At 34.9% G+C, this 22,130-nt stretch overlaps 1 long non-coding RNA gene across 2 annotated transcripts; it reads right to left on the bottom strand.

Annotated features, from left to right (window-relative positions):
* Nucleotides 1-3,900: 3,900 nt before the first annotated feature.
* On the bottom strand, nucleotides 3,901-7,407 carry LOC147532937 (uncharacterized). 2 transcript variants are annotated; one of them, XR_015227845.1, is made up of 7 exons: nucleotides 7,273-7,407; nucleotides 7,026-7,139; nucleotides 6,864-6,923; nucleotides 5,547-5,660; nucleotides 5,244-5,315; nucleotides 4,260-4,558; nucleotides 3,901-4,163 (listed from the first exon to the last, which is right to left on the bottom strand). It is a non-coding gene; the product is annotated as an uncharacterized LOC147532937 (long non-coding RNA). The 2 variants fall into 2 exon arrangements; XR_015227844.1 differs by having other exon boundaries at nucleotides 5,609-5,660.
* Between the last annotated feature and the right edge of the window lie 14,723 nt (nucleotides 7,408-22,130).

The raw sequence follows: 22,130 nt of genomic DNA, 5'->3' as shown, positions 1-22,130 counted from the left end.
AGTCATACTCATAACATATATGTAGTGTGGGTGAGATGGTAGAGGTGGGAGTTGTGTACGTGAGAAACCCGGGTACGAGCACTGGTAGGCTTAGGTTTTTAAATTTTTATAAGGTTTTTGGTTGGACCCCCCTTAACTTGTACTCCTAGTTCCGTCCCTGATTTGGTTGTTTTTCTTATTATAAAAAAACGGAAAAAATTTATTCAACCATAGAAATTTTCCATAATATGGATTCTTAAGTTTACACAGTTTAGACTTATTCGTATAATGACTCTGCAGTTTATTCGTAGAATGGGTTCACGCCACAACTAGTTTCATTCATTATCAGTTTTGACGGATGAGTTAGGCTAGTTTAAACCGAACCAATAAATTCTCTAGATGTCTGATGTCATAATGAGATTGCCAATCTTTATATTTCTGCGAATGACCCATTTTGAAAGAGAAACAAGCATTGACACGATCTATTTGACATACTAAATGAACTCATTTTAAATTAAAAAATCTCTTCTTTGTCATTACAAACACAATACCATAAAATTGTATACATAAAAGAAGAGGCCATGTCAAAAAAAAAGTGTAAAAGGGTATGGAAGGGGTTGGAGGATGAGAATTAGTAAGGGACAAGTGAGGAAAGTAAGCACATGTTGATGGGTTGAAAAAGGGCCTAAATGGCACATGTAGGCATGTGAATATCTATGTGTGTGCTTAAGAGTTTGCATATGGAGAAGTTAGTGCTTCCCATGATTCTATGCAACTAGTATGCATGGTTGGTAGGTTGTCAAAAGGGCTTTTCTTTAAAGGGCCAAAGTTTGGGGATTCATTGGCAGACCAACACACAAGCTGAGCTGCTTTGGGCCCACTTCATAAATTAATTGGTGGAATTCTTCCCGCAATTTTTTTTTGAGTACACAAATTAGAACTTCTCTCAAAAAGAGTTGCTACAATCATGTTGAGCTTTGCTTATACTTCAAAAAAAAAAGATACTGAGCCTTGTTTATAGTTGAACTCAAAATCTAACTCAGTCGATTATGGAAGAGACAAATTTGGTTGTCTATTTTTATTAAGAGTTCGATAAAGATTACATCCAACGACTAATACAAAAAATTTCTCATGTAAATCAACTTAAAACAGAAGGACATTAGCATCAGTGAATCTATTTGAAATACTACTTCCCGTATTTCTCATACAACCCACAAATTTTGTCCTTATTTCTCTCCCTTTTAAATTTTTTCAAACTGATATATATCTAACAATTTAGTTTTTTTGTTTAAATTATGTTTCTTCTTCTTTCCGATAAAAAATGAACCATTATCGTCTTCATCTTCTTCTTTTGGTGTAGATTAGAAACAATGTAACCTGCCGGCATTAGCCAAGAGATATCTGTCGCGTTCGTATGACGCGATGCAAACCTACTATAAATAATATAGAATCAATACATCTAAAAAAATAATAGTTAATGAAAGTACGTGACTCATCTGATGTTAAATCATTTTCTCAATAAGGTTTTATATGAAACTCTCGAAAAAAGTATTTTCTTTTGTAAAAGTATGATAACTGTTTCCCCATTGTACGAAAAGTTTGGAGTTTATAACGTGCAACAATTTTCTTCTAGAGATGGAGAACCAATTGTATATTGTATATATTAAAAGTGACAACGAGCATACCTTAATTGACAAATATTTTAAGAAGTAGAAATTGGAATAATTAGATTGCAGACTTGCTTTAGTTAATGCTTTGTGATTAGACATTTGTTTAACATAAAACTACAAAATACAAATGGCAGGAGAATATTGTAAGATGACTGATAAAACTAAAATATTAGAGATTGAAGTTTCAGCATTAACAAAAATGTTTGGTTGCGTGTCTGACTATTGTATAAAAAGTTAATTAAGATTAGTTGGGATCATTTTGATTTGAATGTGAATCTATTTAGTTGCCACGTTTGATTTGGCATAATAAATAAAATGTGATGGCATGTGAAAGGGATCAACAAGATTTTTTATAAGACTGTGGGGACTATCAAAATTAAAGACTAATTAATGAATCCAAATTTACGATAAACCAAGTATTTTGAATTTTTGTAAGATCTTACAAAAACAGAAACATATTTCACTCAGATGAGTCAGACAAATGATCGATGAAGGATAGAAAGAACGAGAGTACAGACTATTACTGTTATTGCAGTTGTAAATATTTTTACTACTACAAGTTAATAGATTATGTTAAACAAACATCTGTATCATCCTTTTTGATACAATATATGTGACGTGTAATCATCTGTAGCCATACTGGGGGTGCCTAATGAATTCCACTACTATAGCTTGCTAGGGTTGGGCTGTATATTAGTGGTGCCTATAGAACTTTCCACTGCCGAAAAAGGTGTGAAGCTGAATGAACTCTGGGTTTCTCTTTAAACACAACGGTAGGCCGAACTAACGGAAGTTCTACAGACATCACGCGTATTACTAAAAGCGCCTCCTTAACCAAATTATGTGGGAGTTCTTGTGGTAATTCAATTAAACACTATAGACCTAGTCACTTGGGTCTTTTGTCACTTTTATCATACATATAATAAGACATTACGCGTATTCCTAGATTCGACACTTCAACAAAAATATTTGTGATCTGATTATATTTTTGGCAAATCCATCAAATCCCGGATCTGTCCGATTATTTAATATATAGATGGGAGCAGAGGTTGTTTTGGTATGTATTTTCTCATCTACTAATAATGTCTTTCATTCATAGTGTGTCTGAACCCATTTTTGATGGAAAACATTGGACAATCCTTTGAGTCCCCCGGCACGGAAGCTCAGCCATACTGTAGCTCCGTACTATGTGAGTCGGTCGCGCAACGACCACTCGATCACTGCCAATACCTTTTGAAAACTCTACAAGGTAGAAATAAATTTATTTAGCCGGCCTTGGGGACCACCAATAATATAGTGTGTGGGTGGTATTAAAACCTATTAACGTATACACACTAGGTATTACCCGTGCCTTCGGCACGAAAAAACTTATCTGATAAATTACGTAATAAGCAAGTGCGAAGGTCTAGCACAATACACCCTTCAATACGATTTGAAACCTGTTTAATACTTTTAAGTTAATTCGAAATTATTGTATATAATTCTTGATTTGTGCAAGTCTGTCTAGTTTCATCAATCAACAATACTTCATTGTGAATTATAGACACACAAGTACTGATAGTTAATATCAACGCTTTCACAAGATATAGTTTCTTGACCAAAAATAAACTCGAGAAGGATGGCCCCGAAACTGTAGATGTTACTCTTGTTTGTTAATTGTTGCAAGATATAATACCTGCACACCATTAGGTTTTATTAGTGAATCACATTTTTTCTCTTTTCTTCGTATATTTTTTTTTATCTACGATGGCAACGTCTTATCAATGATAACAAAAAGTGACCCATATAACCCTCTTACCAAGTCCTCACCATTTACATACTTAATTTTTCCTTGAACATGATTCATTCTTTGTTTTATTCATGTGCAAATATTATTCATTTCTTACTTAAGTAGAAATACTTTTGAAATCTTTTCTTGTAACTCTTTAAATATCTTTCACATTTTCCACATTTTTAGATATATTCTTCTTGTTCTGAAAGACATAATCTCATTAACTAATTCAGAAGGATCATAATTACATATCTCCCTCTATTGAATCTCAAATTCTTCCAAACTTTTATAACCCAACGGTGAACTTTCAGATTAGTATTATAAACTTTTAACAAAAAAAAATAGTAGTATAAAGAAAAGCAGCAGAGATCTACAAGTTGCGCTAGATAAAAGTCTATTAAAAGAAACATTTTATAAATAAAAGTAAGAATAAGAGTGAGATAACTTATAAATGAAAGTAATGGTAAGAGTGAGACAAAATTTACATATATAACAAAATATTTCAAAACTAAAAATGTAAGTAAGCTCCTGGATGGAGACCAAAAGTGTCATATTTGTAATGCAAAACCTGCATTAGAAAGATGTGTTGAACAAAAATCGCATAGTGCAACAAATAATACCATGTTACTTGTGATTTTTTTCCAAACAAAGCGAACAAAACTTATAATGCTAAGATGCCGAAGACGATTGGTAATTATAGCCTTCGGATGAAGTGAACTATCGGGTATTTGCATGTCTTCTTCCTGTTCAAATGAATAGAACAATGTCTTAGATTCCCCAATAAAATCCTGAATAACTTCTCGAAGAAAAGGTGTAAAATTGAATTGAGCTACGAGTACCTTTAGTCATCTTCCAAGCTCATTCGTATGCAGTATATTTGCAAATTTTGATTGGCCATTAACGCTTATGGTACTGTAGAGAGAGAGAGAGAGAGAGAGTTAAGGCACACAGCTTTCGCAGTTTGAAGAATTTTTCCGCATAAATATTCTTTGAAGTTGGAAGAAAGTAATTATTTTAAAGAACAGAACATCAATCTTTTTCATCATTAATTTTATCAAATTGAATCCTCCTTCACGGTATGGAAACTTGTAACCATTTTTCATGTTCTCCAACGAAAGATCTAGTAGAAGAAAGTGATCTGCAAAAATAAAAACGAAAAGAATTAGTACATTTATTTTGCATCATGTTGATCTTCAAGTAATGCAGAGGATAATATCCGGAGACCAAATCCTGGTTTGGTATTACTATGCCCGAGTTTTTTTATTTCATTTCTAACTTTTTCTTTTTGATAGCTCGCTTCGAATCAAACTGCATCTCTATTTTGTCTTGAAAAAGAAAGACTAAGTCATCTACTTCTACTTAATGATTCATAGAAGTTAAGTTTTCCTTTCTATGTATTAATGACCAAATATGAGAAAGAGATTCATGGTTTCACAACTTCACCTTATGGGTATTTGGGGAAGTAAGAATAGTAAAAGAAACATAAACTCAAATCCAGTAAACCCATCTGTTGGTTGGTTATATAGGGTATCAGATGAGTTCTTCTAGAAACTAAACAGATCTCACACATGATGCCTGGTCATGATAATATAAAAGTAACCCATGATTCTATAAGAGTTGATGCCCTAAAAAAAAAAGAGAAATGCCTGAGGCAATGACAGTTCATCGTCCCTATTTCATTACACCAAACTTCAATCTTTCTAAATTAGATGGCTAGACATACAAATGAAGCTCTCGATTTTAAGCTCTTGCAAACAAACCTAAAAAGAACCCAAATTTGTGAGCGCAATTATTAGAGAAAAAAACTAAGATCAATTACTTACAGAGAGTTCAATCTGAAGAAATCAATCCAACTAAAGAGACACTCAATGCTGTAAATTTATAATAGGAGTAACCTGCACAAATTCAATTTCAGAAATCACACCAAGTTGAGAAGAAGTAGAATACCATATTAACTACTCATCAACAAAAGAATCCAGCAAAATCACTTTAAAAATCCCTTAAAAGAATACCCTTATATCTGATGTATTAAACCCAAATCAAATAAGTTATGTAATCAAGCACCTAAGATAGAGAAAATGGAACTTAAAAAATAAAAGACATAAATTTTGTGCAAGCAACCCTACCAATAAATTTCCATCAAGTTAGCAAATTATTTTTGGCTATAGTCAGTTGTGGAGAAACAAACCTATTTTCTTCTTCTCTGAAGGAAATTCAGCAAGTTGGAATTTACTTGAAATCTACATAGAAAGAGGGAAAACTATTACTTTGCATCGAGATACAAATAATACAAATAATTGAACTCCGCAGTAGAAAGGTCATCCATGCTATAAGAAGCTGGGTACTAAAATATTACACCAAACAACTTACTATATGCAGATTTTACAAATAGCTTAATTCCATAGTAGGTTAAGTACAGAAATATCATACCAAACAATTTTTTTTGAAGATTCCTACCTCAACTGCCTACTCTCTTAACGTTTGCAATAAGATGATTACATTGTTCGTTTCTGTTATACATCCATCTCCTCATTCCTTCTACTTCAAGAGCTATTTTACTTATGCATAAGTTAAAGTCGAAAAGCCTGATACAACTGCACTGATTTTGTGGCAATCTCACATTGGAAATGGAAACAAAAGAAGAAAAATGAAAAAGAAAAGGGCAGTGGACTCAGAAACGGAGATTTGACGTATCTACTTAGCACATAATCTCATTTGATAAACTGATAGTAGATAAATTCATTGGTCTTCAATGTTTGGTAAACTGATAGCCTCTCGGAAGGCAACCATCTAACACCAGTCTCTCACAAGTATAACTGAAAGAATTTAAAGGGCATAATGAAAATGAATACCTGGTAACGTTAGCTATCATTTGGATTTGTCAATATCTAAAAAATGGCTATGGTAACTTGTATTGTAATCACATTCATAAACACGCCGGACTAATACACACGAAGTTGTGTCGTAAATTCAGAAAATAATCAAAATTAATTTTTCCTTGCTCAGTCAAAGTTGGCAACTTTGAAATCTGATTTAACAGAACTGAATGGTAGGCACTTTAAGTTTAATGTCTTTTTCGAGAAGAACCCTAAACACTAAAAACTGGGTTCAATATTATGATGTTCGTAAAGAATTTGTCACTACGCACTTTCTTAACGGTTTGAGTTAAATACCTTTAAAAAAACGGTTTGAGTTAAATATAAGCCCTTAACACTTCAAGTTCAATGTTGAGATGTCCATGAAGAATTTTTATTCTAGGTAGTTGTGTCATAATACTTCGAGTTCCATGCAAACCCTAAACACTTAGAGCTCAATGGTGAGATGTTCATAAAGAATTTTTATTAAACCCTAAAACACCAATCATCATATTTAAAATCACATAAGCTTTGCTCCTAACAACCCTGAGTTAACTAATGAAGAAAGAAAAAGAAAAAAAGCATTACCCCAATCTTTCAATTTCTTGTTCTTAAGGGTGCCTATTAACAAATCATTATGAAATTCTGCTTCTATGAAACATAAAAGATTACCAAATCAGAAAAGCAAAATGATAATGCATAGTTTATCAAAACAAACAAAGAAACAGTCGTAGAGAGAGAGAGATAGACTTACCTTAGATTATTCTGACTCAGAGATTTATCTTGGATTGTTGAAAATCCTAAAACCCCATAGAGGTAATGTAACCTCTGTTGTTATGAACTGAACAAAAAGGCGAAGAAATCCTAAAAACCAAAAATTTGTGATTAGTTTCAAAGAATCCAAAGATGTTTTCATAAAGAATAAAATGTGAGACTTGATTAATAAAGGAAAGTCAAAAATCCAATCTGGGAGAAACAACAAACACAACAATCTTACCTTTAATGTTGGCTAGACATGAGAGAGAATGGAGAGAGGACGACTGAAGATGAGGATGAGCGATTACATAAAGTGTGTTGCAGAGAGAGAAGAATAAAGTTGTGAGAGGGAAAGGGGAAATGCAAGGGTTCCGACGTTTTTTTCTTTGAAAGAGGGTTATGACGTTTGGTAGAGGAAAAGAGAAGGGATACGGATGGATGGTTTGACCGTTTTAATGACCTAAGTCAAGTACGATCCAAGGGCTATGATCGTGGGTACCATATGTTAGATAAGTCTGAACGACCCAGATTTAAAAAAAGGATCAAAGTGATTGTCCAAATCAGCATCCAACTCACCATCAAGGAGCATTTATTTTGTCCCAGTCAGCACAACCCCACTCTGTTTTGTTATATAGATGTATACACAAACACACCCGACCACTTGGGTGTGTCAACACTCACCAACACCCTCATGTACTTAGTCAACTAACAAACTCTAGTTGTTAAGATTATTCTAGATTGTATCTTCTTAATATCTTATCATACACTAACCTATATATACTTGTATAACAACCTAAATGAATACATAGAAATCATTTTCAATATCTCTTCTTCACTCATCCTGTTCGGTTCATCCCTCTCTCTCCTTCTCGATCTTCACTTCACACACAGACTCGGTTGAGTCTTCTTATGGTAACAGAGCATATTCGGTTTTTTTTTTTTAGTACTAATGGCTTCCTCAACTGATCTCTCGGGTTCCAATCCCTCTGGTTCTATCCCTACCAATGGTGCTCAATCATCTCCTTTGTTTGATGTTCACCATTCGGAATCGCCAACAACAATCTTGATCACACCCCTTCTATCGGGAGACAATTATCCTTCTTGGTCTCGTGCCATGAAGATGGCTTTACGTGCCAAAGACAAGTTTGCTTTTGTCGATGGTTCTCTCCCACGTCCAACTTCTCCAAACGATCTCAATTCATGGAATCGTTGTAACGACCTTGTTACTAGTTGGCTATTGAACTCCGTAGAACCGGACATCCGTCAATCGATTCTTTACGATGACAACGCTGCAGAAATATGGCAAAACTTACATGAACGGTTTTATCAAACCAATGCCCCAAAGATTTTTCAACTCAAACGTGCTATTACATCTTTACGACAAGATGGATCCGACGTTTCCGCATATTTCACAAGTTTGAAGTCTCTTCAGGATGAACTTCAGTCACTCATTGTTTTTGAACCATGTATGTGTGGTCATGGCAAAACAATGATGGATCGATTGAATCAAGATCGTGCCATGGAATTTCTCCAAGGTTTACACGATCGTTTCTCCTCTATTCGAAGCCAAATCTTGCTTATGGACCCGTTTCCATCTATATTACGTATACATAGCTTGGTCAAGCAAGAAGAAGTGCAACAAAACATTATGAATGACAATGTTATTACTCCAGAAGGTGTTGCCCTTGCGGTTCATCAATCGACTCATGGACATTTTAATCGATCGGACAAAGTTGACAACATTGAGAAACCACATACTAAACGTCCACGTCCATTTTGTGAAAACTGTCCTATGCATGGTCATCTAATCACTACTTGCTATAAGATCCACGGATATCCACCTCGTCCTCGACAACACCATACTGCTGCTGCTGTCCACTCGGTTCCAGCCAACAAGGAGGCGCCCCTAGCCACTTCTATGTCCCACGAGCAATATGTGAACTTATGCAACTTACTGTCCCAACAGTCCCGATCCTCTGTAGGCACCCCACCGGTCCAACCTTCAACGTCTTCTCCTGGTCCTTCCAATACCGACCCGCATGTGAACCTTACAGGTAATTATTCTAACCACACCCCCTGGGTTATAGACTCGGGTGCTTCCCGACATATATGTTCGGATTTATCTTTGTTTTCTATTTATTATCTAGCTCCGCCTAATTTCTTTGTCCGATTACCCGACGATAGTCGAGTTCGTGTATCTCACATTGGTTCGGTATCTTTTTCAAGCTCTCTCTCTTTACAACATGTATTACATATTCCATGTTTTAAATTTCATTTAATCTCCGTTTCTGAAATATCTAAATCACTTGATTGTGAAGTGATTTTCAATTCTTCTTCGTGTACCTTTCAGGACCGAATAACGGGAAAGAAGATTGGACATGGTGATTAAAGGGACGGCTTATATTTTCTTCACACGGAACCTAGAATTTTGTTTTCTTCGTTATTTAATTGCAATAATATTTCGGATTTATGGCATTGTCGCCTAGGACATCCGAGTTTTTCTCGTTTCAAGTATTTAGTGAATAAAATTCCGTGTATTCCGTTTAATTCATTGAATAAGAATTCTTGCAATGTTTGTCCTTTATCAAAGCAAACTAGACTACCATTTCCCATTAGTACGTCTACTACTTCCAAACCTTTTGAACTTATTCATGTTGACCTATGGGGTCCTTTTTCTCTCCCTTCTCTTTCCGGAAGTCGTTTTTTTCTCACCATCGTCGATGATTTCTCTCGATGTACTTGGGTATTTTTTCTTTCCTCTAAATCAGATACTAAAAATTATCTTATGAATTTTTTACGTTTTATTAAGACTCAATTTGGTTCTTCTATCAATACACTTAAATCCGGTCAAGGAGACATCCCTTTTCCTCAAATACAAACAATCCGTTCCGACAATGGAACTGAATTCTTAAATCGTGACATCCAAACTTGGCTTCACGAAAATGGTATTATCCATCAACGATCGTGTCCTTACACCCCCCAACAAAATGGGGTTGTCGAAAGGAAACATCGCCATATTTTGGAAGTTGCCCGCTCACTACGTTTACAAGCAAATCTCCCACTTGATTTTTGGGCCGAATGTATTCTAGCGGCCGTCTATATAATTAACAAATTACCTACACCTCTTCTCGATGGGTTATCCCCACACGAGAAGCTCCTCGGTTCTCCTCCAACCATTTCCCATCTTCGGGTTTTTGGTTGTTTATGCTTCGCCCGTCATCCCTCACCTAAAACTAAACTTGATCCACGTTCAATTCCGGGTATTTTTTTGGGCTACCCTCATGGTCAAAAGGGATACAAAGTATTTTCTATCCAATCACGAAAAATTTTTATATCTCGTGACGTTATTTTTTATGAGGACCGATTCCCCATGTCTACCGTCGGCAATCCTTCTCCCGACCGGATTCCTGTCCGTCCATTTATTCGAATTTCGGACGACGGTTCTTTCCAATTCAAATCTACTTCTCAATCTCTCTTACATCAGTCGGGCAATATAGTGGACCACTCCACTGACCCGTCGGTCCATATAGGCACCTCGGGAGACCATCACTCATCTTCTAGTTCGGATTCTGTGGGCACCCCCACCACCGAACCTATCTTAGACACCAACGTTAATATTGAATCTCAAGATTCTGGAGGCACCTCCCATCAAGTTGTCACTCCCGGTCCAGCAGATACAACAGTCCGTTCTATTCGGACTCGTCGACCACCCATCCATTTAAAGGATTATATTTGTACTGCCATCCAATCTCCTACTTCCGAGGTTGATCACCCTTTACCTAATATTATAAATGTAGACTCGATCTCTTCACAACATAGAGCTTTTCTTACTTCGGTGATCTCAAACATCGAACCAAGATCTTATTCTCAAGCCATGACATCTCCTCACTGGCGTGACGCTATGGCAAAGGAAATTTCTGCATTAGAATCTAATAATACCTGGTCCTTGGTAACCCTTCCTCCTGGTAAGAAACCCATTGGCTGCAAATGGGTCTATAAAATCAAACATCGATCTGATGGTTCGATTGAACGGTACAAAGCCCGTTTGGTTGCCAAAGGCTATACTCAGGTCGAAGGCCTTGACTATAATGACACATTTGCCCCTGTAGCTAAACTTGTCTCGGTCCGAGCACTTTTGTCAATCGCAGCAATTCGAGGATGGTCTCTCCATCAACTTGATGTCAACAACGCTTTTCTTCAAGGGGATCTTGAAGAAGAGGTATTTATGAAACTTCCGCCTGGATTTTCTAGTCAGAGGGAGACTCGTGTTTGCAAATTAAACAAATCTCTTTATGGTCTCAAGCAAGCCTCTCGTCAATGGTTCGCCAAGTTTTCTTCGGTCTTATTACAAAAGGGATTCACCCAGTCCATGGCCGATTATTCTCTTTTCACTTTCAAAAACAAATCTATTTCTATCTATGTTTTGGTCTATGTTGATGATATCATCATCACTGGCTCTAATGAATCTGCAATTTCTGATCTAAAATCTTTTTTGGATCGCACTTTCTCCTTAAAAGATCTGGGTGATTTACAATATTTTCTCGGGATTGAGGTGTCCAGATCTTCCAAAGGAATTTTTTTATGTCAACGTCGTTACACACTTGACATTCTTGAAGATTCCGGTCTCACTGCTTCTCGGCCTTCTTCATTTCCGATGGAACAGAAACTTCGCCTTCGTCCGGACGAAGGTTCTCCTCTTACTGATCCTACCGTTTATCGACGTCTAATTGGTCGTCTCATTTATCTTACGGTAACCAGACCAGACATCATGTATGCGGTTAACACGTTAAGTCAGTTCATGCAAAACCCTCACACGTCACACCTTGATGCTGCACATAGGGTTCTAAGATACCTTAAAGGATCTTTTGGTCATGGTATTTTCTTATCTTCAACAAGTTCACTTCATGTGTCTGGTTATTGTGACTCCGATTGGGCCGGATGTCCCTCCACTCGAAAATCAACCACGGGCTATCTAACAATGCTTGGTAATAGCCCGCTATCCTGGAAGTCTAAAAAGCAATCGACAATCGCTCGATCGTCTGTTGAGGCCGAATACAGGGCAATGGCTTCTCTCTCTTGCGAACTTCAATGGTTAAAATTTTTACTTCAGGATCTAGGTGTTGATCACTCTGACCCTATGTCATTCTACTGCGACAACCGTGCTGCGCTCCACATTGCCGATAATCCAGTATTTCACGAACGAACGAAGCACATTGAAATTGACTGCCACCTTGTTCGGGAGAAGATAAAGAACAACTTAATTGCACCACGATTCACTCCAACGACTGAGCAACTCGCCGACATATTTACAAAGCCTCTGGGTGCGGATCAGTTTCAGAAGATCATTCGCAAGTTGGGCATCACTTCGATTTCTGCTCCAACTTGAGGGGGAGTATTAACGTATACACATGTATACACAAACACACCCGACCACTTGGGTGTGTCAACACTCACCAACACCCTCATGTACTTAGTCAACTAACAAACTCTAGTTGTTAAGATTATTCTAGATTGTATCTTCTTAATATCTTATCATACACTAACCTATATATACTTGTATAACAACCTAAATGAATACATAGAAATCATTTTCAATATCTCTTCTTCACTCATCCTGTTCGGTTCATCCCTCTCTCTCCTTCTCGATCTTCACTTCACACACAGACTCGGTTGAGTCTTCTTAAAACCTATATAGAGAAAAGGGTGAGTCGTTTACCAAGTTTGTAAAGTGATTGGCTAACCTAAATTGGTGGGATTTCATTTTAGAACTGACGCATGCACACTCACTCCCATGAACACGTCATAAACAATCATAAAATGAATGGAAGAATACCTTTTATGGATTGTGGGACTATTCTTGGTTGGAGTTATAAGAAGTTTAATCTTTAAACATTTTAGGTCTCAGGATTTCAAGCATCAAGAACATTAATACGTCGTGAATTGTGGAGAATCTCGCTATAGATTAACTTAGGCTATCGTCCCCGCTGAAAATCTCTACTCAGATCTTAGAGTTACCAATTTGGATTCAAAGTTAACCGACTTCTAACGTCATTGATGTCTGTATATCTCGGATCGGATACTACGGTTTTTTATACAATTGTTAGATCAATTTTCATTTTTGCTCGGTTTCACTTGTATCTCATTAACACTTTGTTCTTTTACATTCATTTGTGCAGGTGCTTAATTTCTTAGTCATATTTTTTCTTTTTTCCTTTTTCTTTTTGTTTTTGAGAAATCGACTACGATGTCTGTTAGTCGTTACAAGGCATTTGATACATCATGAAGATGAGATAAACATAATAACCGCCTAAGTTAAATTATTAATGAAAGAGACCTAAAATTCAATAACATGAAAGAGATCTAAAACCCGACAAATTTATTACATTATTTACACCTTTTATAATCCAAGTTGAATAAATCATAAATTTCCACCATTCCGGAAGTCGAACCTGAGACCTCCAGAATTTTAGAGTTCATGTCAATACTTCCAACCACTTGACAACTCAAATCTAAGTAATTCAAAGAGTCTTGAACAAATTGTATCTATTTTATTTTGTATTTCTCAAAGTACTAAGAGAAATACATACAAGTTAGAGGTAGAAGCTATTTTCTAACCATTTTAGAGTTTAGAGTTTAGAGTTAGACTGGTCCTTACTGTACTAAAATTCACCACTGGTTGCTGATCTATTAGAATGAAATTCGAGGTAAAAAAAAAACCCTCTTATATGAAGATGACCTTTTAGGTAGATAACCTTTATTAATCATTTCTCATAATTAGTATAGATTATCTAGTTCCAAAAATTCTTTACAATTAATATATATTTAAAATTAATAAAGTTGCTGGGATTAACTTGGAAAGCAGAGAAGACAAATGAGTTGAGACATCAAGTGGAATAATAAGTTTTTTATTTACTCAAGAGTTGGGTTTTGCCTATAGAGCTGGGTAACCCCATTACTTGAGAGGAATTCTCAACTTTTTCTCATTCTAACTTTGCCCTTTTATGTCAAAGTGGACTTTCATTGCTTATAGAAGACGAAACTTTCAATTTCATTGTTTGGTGGAAGACTAATCCATAAATTTTAGGGATGTCTACTATTTTATTTATTTACTTTTCTTATTTTACTCTTTTAGGTAGGATATATTCGTTTAATTTTTTACAATTTGATGTATACTTTTATATATAAAATACTATTGTATATGTTCCAATAAAATTTCAGAAACAACGTCACTTAAAGTGTGTAAATTCATAAACATTTTATCACACATATTTCAAAAAAATATTATGATATACATCAATACATACGCATTAAGTAATGAAAAATGATGGAAATGACTGAACATCAAAGTCTATTCCAGATCCAAACAATCTTATTTTCTAATTAATTTTTTATTTCTAAATGGTCGATTTTCTACTCTTTTGGTGGACATTCGATACCTATGTAGAGACGAAGTAAATCTATTTTTGTAGTTTCTTTTATCATTTTGTATTTTGCTTAACAAATTATATAAAGTGGAAGGTAAATATACTTTCTTATGATTTGTTTAAGAGATTGAAATGGCATCTGTCTAGAGTGTCCTAATAAGTGTGCTCTCATTGGGCCATATACAAGGGTTCCTCCTTTTCTAATAGTGCATTAAATTATGTATTATTACCCTATAATAGTTATGGAGTTTTTTCGGTATCACTCACTTATCATGTTTTAGGTCTTCCAACAATCAGGATTATTATTTGCCTGGGTCGTTAATCGCAGAGCTACAATTAACTGATGAAGTCCCATTCCAGGTGAATGAAATGTTGACATTCTATTGCTAAATCGAGTTGAAGCTAACTTTAGGTCACAAGCATAACCCATTCTTGGAGAAGATCCTCTTTGAAAAGTAGTTTAATCTCAATCTGCTAAAACTTGAAGAAATCCTAAAGGGTCCGAGTACTGGATTTTATGGTATATTCAGAGATCTAGGTCACTGATGACCGTATTCTAACTTGTCATGACACGCCAACACTTGTTTGTTCGAGTGGTTATAAACTCCAAAACACTTGTTTACACGTCAACTTAAATCTACCGAGTGGTTAATTTCCGTAGTCATGTTATGGCCATACAAAAGAATTGAATGGAATTTGACATTTTCCAGATTTCACCCACTAATTTTTAAATCTTTGTGACTTTTAAGTCAAAGGCACAAACACCTCCAATTCTTATAGGTGAAAACTAATTTTTTGGTCAGCGTTAATGTGTTATGAACAAAAAAAAAGATTTTCGAGGTTAAAATTTTTTTGGGCTGAAATATGAGACAGTTACATTTTCTTACCACCTCTTTATTTCTCTACTCTCTTTGTTAAATCTTTCTCTCTAGAACTTTGACTCTCTCTCTCTCTCTCTCTTCATCTTGGTGTATGTCTCTATTCCAGCGAAGAAAAGTATTGCTTTGCTAGAGGCTCCTTCGTCTCAGACGAAACAATTCAGCAAAGATTTTTTTTTTGTTGAAACAGTGACAACCGAGACGGGAGAGAGTCAAGGTTTTAAAGAGTTTAGCATAAAGAAAATAAAAGAATTAGGAATCGTCACAATTTCGTCAGGCATTGTCGAACAAGTGGTGGTCTGTGGTGGAGGGGGAACAACTTTTTATCCCATGTAAAAGTTTGTACCGACAAATTCCGTGGTCTCTTGTATTGTGGTGGAGGGTGAACAACTTTTTATCCCACGTAAAAGTTTATACGGATAAATTTCCGTAAATTTTGTGGTCTCTTGGAGTACTATTTTTCATTTTGTTGTTTCTTCACAAGGGTGGTCTTTTGCCAAAATGGTACTCTGGAGTATTTTTTTCTTTCCCCAAGAAAATGTACCAAATCGTATTCCTTAGATACATTGAACCTGGTCATACCGTTTTAGTTCTATATAATTGGAGGCCCAACCAACGTTATAACTGAACCAAGGAAAAGAACTCAAAAACCCTACTAGTTTGATATTTCCATTGCGTTATTACAATATTCCTATATTATAATCAATTAACAGTTAATGGCTACATTTTTATTCATAAAAAACAAGCCCCTCCACCCCAAATTTTGAAGGGTTATTTCTAAATGACCTCCTCATTTGTGATAAGCTTCTCGCATGACCCCCTAATTTATCGAGAATATCGAAATGGCCTCTTTTTTGTCGTTACCGTCGAATGATCGTTACTTTTTTTTATTCTCTTCCAAAGCAGACCCCAACCTTTTCTTATTCTCTGACATATCCAACTCTTTTTCTCTCTATTTAAAAACTTTCTCTCTCTAAAAACATCATAATGTAACACTTCCACCATCAAAAACACCATTATCATCATTATCATCACGATCTAACACTTCTCTCTCTAAAAACATCATCATCATCAGATTAATACTTAAAGCATAAAAAACATCAACATCATCTAACACTTCAATAGTAACTCGATATAGACCACTTTCTCTCTCTAAAAATTTCCAGCAACGATATCTCTAATCTGAGATCAATGTCATTTGATGATCGAAAACGGAACCAACAAACATGTTAGAATGGACCCTAATTTGATTCTGACCACAACCTTCATTTAAGTCAGATTTTGATTAAAAAAGATTCTATTTTGGTATAAATCTGTCAATATCCCAAATGTTCATCATCAACATTACGGGTTGAATCCTATAAATTCATTATCATCAGAAATGAACCTCAGATGTTCATAATTCGCCATCAACGACAAACAAAATTTAGGGATTACATTAGTACACTAGTATTAGGCGTTAGATCTGAAGAAAAAGCTGTCACTTAGGGTACATCTTATATCCTAAGTTAGTGATTTTAGAGAGAAAAAAAAAGAACACGGAATACTTTAGAGAGAGAAATAAATGGTGGGTTGGTTTTATCTCTTCCTCTCTCTACACTTCATTTTTCAATCTCCAAATTCTCAGGCCTAAAAATTTTATCACAAAAAAAAAACTACTGAAGTGTTTTGTTGTGTGAGAGAGAGAGAAAGTGTTTTGATGATGAACATTTGGAGTGATGAGAGAGAGAGAGAGGGAGAGAGAGATTCTAGGGAGAGAACTAATTTGGGGAAGATGAATCACAAAGAATTTTTAGAGAGAAAGGAATTAAAAGAAGGGCAACTTAGGAAGAAAAATCTGACTTTAACGGTAAATGGACGGTAACGGCAAAAATGGGACCATCTGAGTATTTTGAATAAAGTAGGGGATTACGCAGGAAGCTGGTCATAAACTAGAGACCATTTGGAAACTAATTCAATTCTAAAATATCTTCAAGCTTCCCAAATCTAATTGGATCTTGTATCATTCAACATAATGAAATTAGGGATTCTATAGAGGTAGAACTTGCTAGTTTTAGGCTTTTAGCTAGGGTTTTATGATTTTAGAAAGAAAAAAAAGAAAAAAGACAAATGAGGTTATAATGGATAAAAGTACCAAAAGCTTCCTTGAATTTTTCCCCTATTATTGGACCCAAAGAAAACAAGGTTTATCTGTAGTTTTCTTTTTTTTTTGTTTTTTTTGTTTTTTTTTTTTATGAGAGGAACATCGCTTACCAAAACCAAGCGTACAAAGAACAACCAAGAAACTAAAGCAAATCAGAAATAAACGTAGGTACAGAATTCCACACATATCTGCAAGCATTCCTTCTTCCCCATTTGGCAAGCGCGTCTGCAGGAGTATTGCATTCTCTAGGAATAAACGTGAAGATGATGCCCTCGAATTTATCTATAAGGATCTTTACTTGTTGCATAATCTTTACTGCTTGCCAGTGGAGTCCGACACTGTGACCGTTGATAAAATTTATCAAAGATTGATTATCGCTTTCTATATGAGCGTGAGTGATATCCAATTGTAATGCCCATTGGATACTGTAGAGGATGGCTAGACTTTCACATTCTTCCGCATTTTGGCATCGCACCGAGTCCGTTGCTGCTATAATGAAGGTGGACTCTTCATCTCTGATGATACATCCAATACCGGCCGGATATGTAAAGTTGGTAAAAGAGGCGTCGACGTTCAGCTTTAAGTATGGTGTCGATGGAGGTCTCCACGTGCGTTGCTTAGTGAACTATATATATATTTAGTTCAAAATAAATAAATAATAATAATATATATATTTAAAATTAATAAAGTTGCTGGGATTAACTTGGAAAGCAGAGAAGACAAATGAGTTGAGACATCAAGTGGAATAATAAGTTTTTTTTATTTACTCAAGAGTTGGGTTTTGCCTATAGAGTTGGGTAACCCCATTACTTAGAGGAATTCTCAACTTTTTCTCATTCTAACTTTTTGCCCTTTCGTTATGTCAAAGTGGACTTTCATTGCTTATAGAAGACGAAACTTTCAATTTCATTGTTTGGTGGAAGACTAATTCATAAATTTTAGGGATGTCTACTATTTTATTTATTTTTCAACAAAAAAAAAAAATACTATTTTATTTATTTACTTTTCTTATTTCACTCTTTTAGGTAGGATATATTCGTTTAATTTTTTACAATTTGATGTATACTTTTATATATAAAATACTATTGTATATGTTCCAATAAAATTTCAGAAACAACGTCACTTAAAGTGTGGAAATTCATAAACATTTTATCACACATATTTCAAAAAAATATTATGATATACATCAATACATACGCATTAAGTAATGAAAAATGATGGAAATGACTGAACATCAAAGTCTATTCCAGATCCAAACAATCTTATTTCCTAATTAATTTTTTATTTCTAAATGGTCGATTTTCTACTCTTTTGGTGGACATTCGATACCTATGTAGAGACGAAGTAAATCTATTTTTGTAGTTTCTTTTATCATTTTGTATTTTGCTTAACAAATTATATAAAGTGGAAGGTAAATATACTTTCTTATGATTTGTTTAAGAGATTGAAATGGCATCTGGCTAGAATGTCCTAATAAGTGTGCTCTCATTGGGCCATATACAAGGGTTCCTCCTTTTCTAATAGTGCATTAAATTATGTATTATTACCCTATAATAGTTATGGAGTTTTTTCGGTATCACTCACTTATCATGTTTTAGGTCTTCCAACAATCAGGATTATTATTTGCCTGGGTCGTTAATAGCAGAGCTACAATTAACTAATGAAGTCCCATTCCAGGTGAATGAAATGTTGACATTCTATTGCTAAATCGAGTTGAAGCTAACTTTAGGTCACCAGCATAACCCATTCTTGGAGAAGATCCTCTTTGAAAAGTAGTTTAATCTCAATCTGCTAAAACTTGAAGAAATCCTAAAGGGTCCGAGTACTGGATTTTATGGTATATTCAGAGATCTAGGTCACTGATGACCGTATTCTAACTTGTCATGACACGCCAACACTTGTTTGTTCGAGTGGTTATAAACTCCAAAAAACTTGTTTACACGTCAACTCAAATCTACCGAGTGGTTAATTTCCGTAGTCATGTTATGGCCATACAAAAGAATTGATTGGAATTTGACATTTTCCAGATTTCACCCACTAATTTTTAAATCTTTGTAACTTTTAAGTCAAAGGCACAAACACCTCCAATTCTTATAGGTGAAAAATAATTTTTTGGTCAGTGTTAACGTGTTATGAACAAAAAATTATTTTCGAGGTAAAATTTTTTTTGGGCTGAAATATGAGACAGGTACATTTTCTTACCACCTCTTTATTTCTCTACTCTCTTCGTTAAATCTTTCTCTCTAGAACTTTGACTCTCTCTCTCTTCATCTTGGTGTATGTCTCTATTCCAGCGAAGAAAAGTATTGCTTTCCCAGAGGCTCCTTCGTCTCAGACGAAACAATTCAACAAAGATTTTTTATTATTTTTTTGGAAACAGTGACAACCGAGACGGGAGAGAGTCAAGGTTTTAAAGAGTTTAGCATAAAGAAAATAAAAGAATTAGGAATCGTCACAATTTCGTCAGGCATTGTCGAACAAGTGGTGGTTTGTGGTGGAAGGGGAACAACTTTTTATCCCATGTAAAAGTTTGTACCGACAAATTCCGTGGTCTCTAGTATTGTGGTTGAGGGTGAACAACTTTTTATCCCATGTAAAAGTTTATCGGTACAAACTTTTTGCATTTTGTTGTTCCGTGACAAGGGTGGTCTTTTGTAAAAATGGTACTCCATTATTTTTTCTTTCCCCGAAAAAATGTACCAAATTGTAATCCTTAGAGTTAGATACATTGAACCTGGTCGTACCGTTTTAGTTCTATATAATTGGAGTCCCAACCAACGTTGTAACTGAACCAAGGAAAAGAACTCAAAAACCCTAAAAGTGTTCCAAGTTCTAAACTTCACAAACCCCATCTTCCCTAAATTCCTCAATTTTCCGTTCAATTCCTTCCCAATTTTTTTTTATCAGATAATTATTCTGTTTCAAATTCAGGTTAGGGTTTCAAGCAATGGATCAAAGTATGATTCAATCAGAACAAGAAGAGGTATTGAAGAGAAGAAATGAAGAGTTAGAGAAAGAATTAAGTAAAAGTCTAGAAAGAGAAGAGAAGATGAGAGAAGAATTAGAAAGAACAATAGAGAGATTATTAGTAGTTGAAGAAGCAGAGGAAAGATTATGTTCACAACTTGGTGAATTAGAAGCTGAAGCTCTTGATCATGCTATTTTATATCAAGCTCAAATTAGGTCTTTAACTCAAGAACTCTCTCATGCTAAACAAATTCTTGATTCTTCTTCTCATTCTATCAATTTTGACATTTAAATACTAAAATCCACCCCTTACAAAAAAAAAAAAAAAAATTGTGTGCTTTTGTGATTTTTTTTTTATACTATGTAAATATGTGAATTGTATTGTAGATTGGAAGAAAAAAGAAAAAAAAAATGTGGTTATTGTGGTTTTTGGTTTAGTAATTAAAATAGTAATCAATTTCCATTTAATAAAATTTTCATTTAATAGTAAAATGTGAATGTCTTTTTCCTTTTTAGGGAGGTTTCAAGTTTTATTGGTGCTTATATTTTATTTTTTTTCCAAAGCCACATCCAAAACTCAAGGACTGAATTGACTTTTGAGTAGCCTGTGATTTGGTTGATTTTGATTTTGTGACCATTTGTTCTGACAATTCATAGTAGGGAGAGAGATCAATTAGATTTAGAAAAATAAAGAAACTGTTATAAATCTTTGATTTATGGTGGATGACCACCACACTTTGGTAACTCCCACCACCATAAGTTCTCCACCATTATTTGTATTCAAGCACCATTGATTATATGTAACTCTTGTATTAGATATGTAACTCTTCAAAGGCCTATATAAAGAGGTCTCTACCTAAGTGTACCAATGTACCTAAGTGTACCAATGTACCATAGTACCAATGTAGAGAATTCTCTACAAACATATGAATACAAATCAAGTTCTTCTTGTCTTTATCTCTTGGTCTATATTTTCATTATCTTTCTTCTTCCCTACCTCTTTTATGTTTCACAACACGTTATCAGCACGAATTGCTCTATGCTTAAAGGGAAGAAGAAATTATTCACTCCTTGATCAAGTTATAAGCAAATAAAAGATTGGTAAGTTTGGTCAATTGTGATTGGTAAGTTAAAAGGTATTTGAACCTTTCTTTGTTGAATTTACAAACTATTCATTCTTATTTATCGCTAACCATTTATTTTATTGTTGCTAAGAAATATTGAATCATATGAGAAGGATATGAGAATTGCATACATGCTAATAATGAAATAATTAGGGAGATTTAGACATACACCCCCAATATTATATAGATATTAGGGCTTCACCCCCGATTTTTTAAAACTTTTGATCTGTACCCCCACTTGGACGGAAACCGTCAACTCAATGTTAACGTGTCAGTGTGCGAAACACACGCGTGAAGTATGACATTTTTGACCCTTTGAATCGGACGGATATCTGTATCTTAGATCCAACGGTTCAAAGAAAAACCTAATATTAAATAGGCTTTAATGGAAATCGTTTTAACTGCCAATAGCCCGCGCAAATTTTTCCATAATTTTCTTCTTCATCTACTTCACGAGAGAGCTAGGGTTTCGGGTTTCCTTGACTTTTCGAGATTTCTGGATTCTTTTTGGTGTTGGTCGATCAAATTGAACAATAACTCGATATCTCAAGCCTTAGAGTGTC

The sequence above is a fragment of the Eschscholzia californica genome, unplaced genomic scaffold, assembly GCF_041429995.1.
Source record: "Eschscholzia californica isolate CP2 unplaced genomic scaffold, dmEscCali1.0.p SCAF_6, whole genome shotgun sequence".
Classification (NCBI taxonomy): domain Eukaryota; kingdom Viridiplantae; phylum Streptophyta; class Magnoliopsida; order Ranunculales; family Papaveraceae; genus Eschscholzia; species Eschscholzia californica.
Note: the sequence above shows the minus strand (reverse complement) of the source record. Positions and strands in the feature narration are given on the sequence as shown.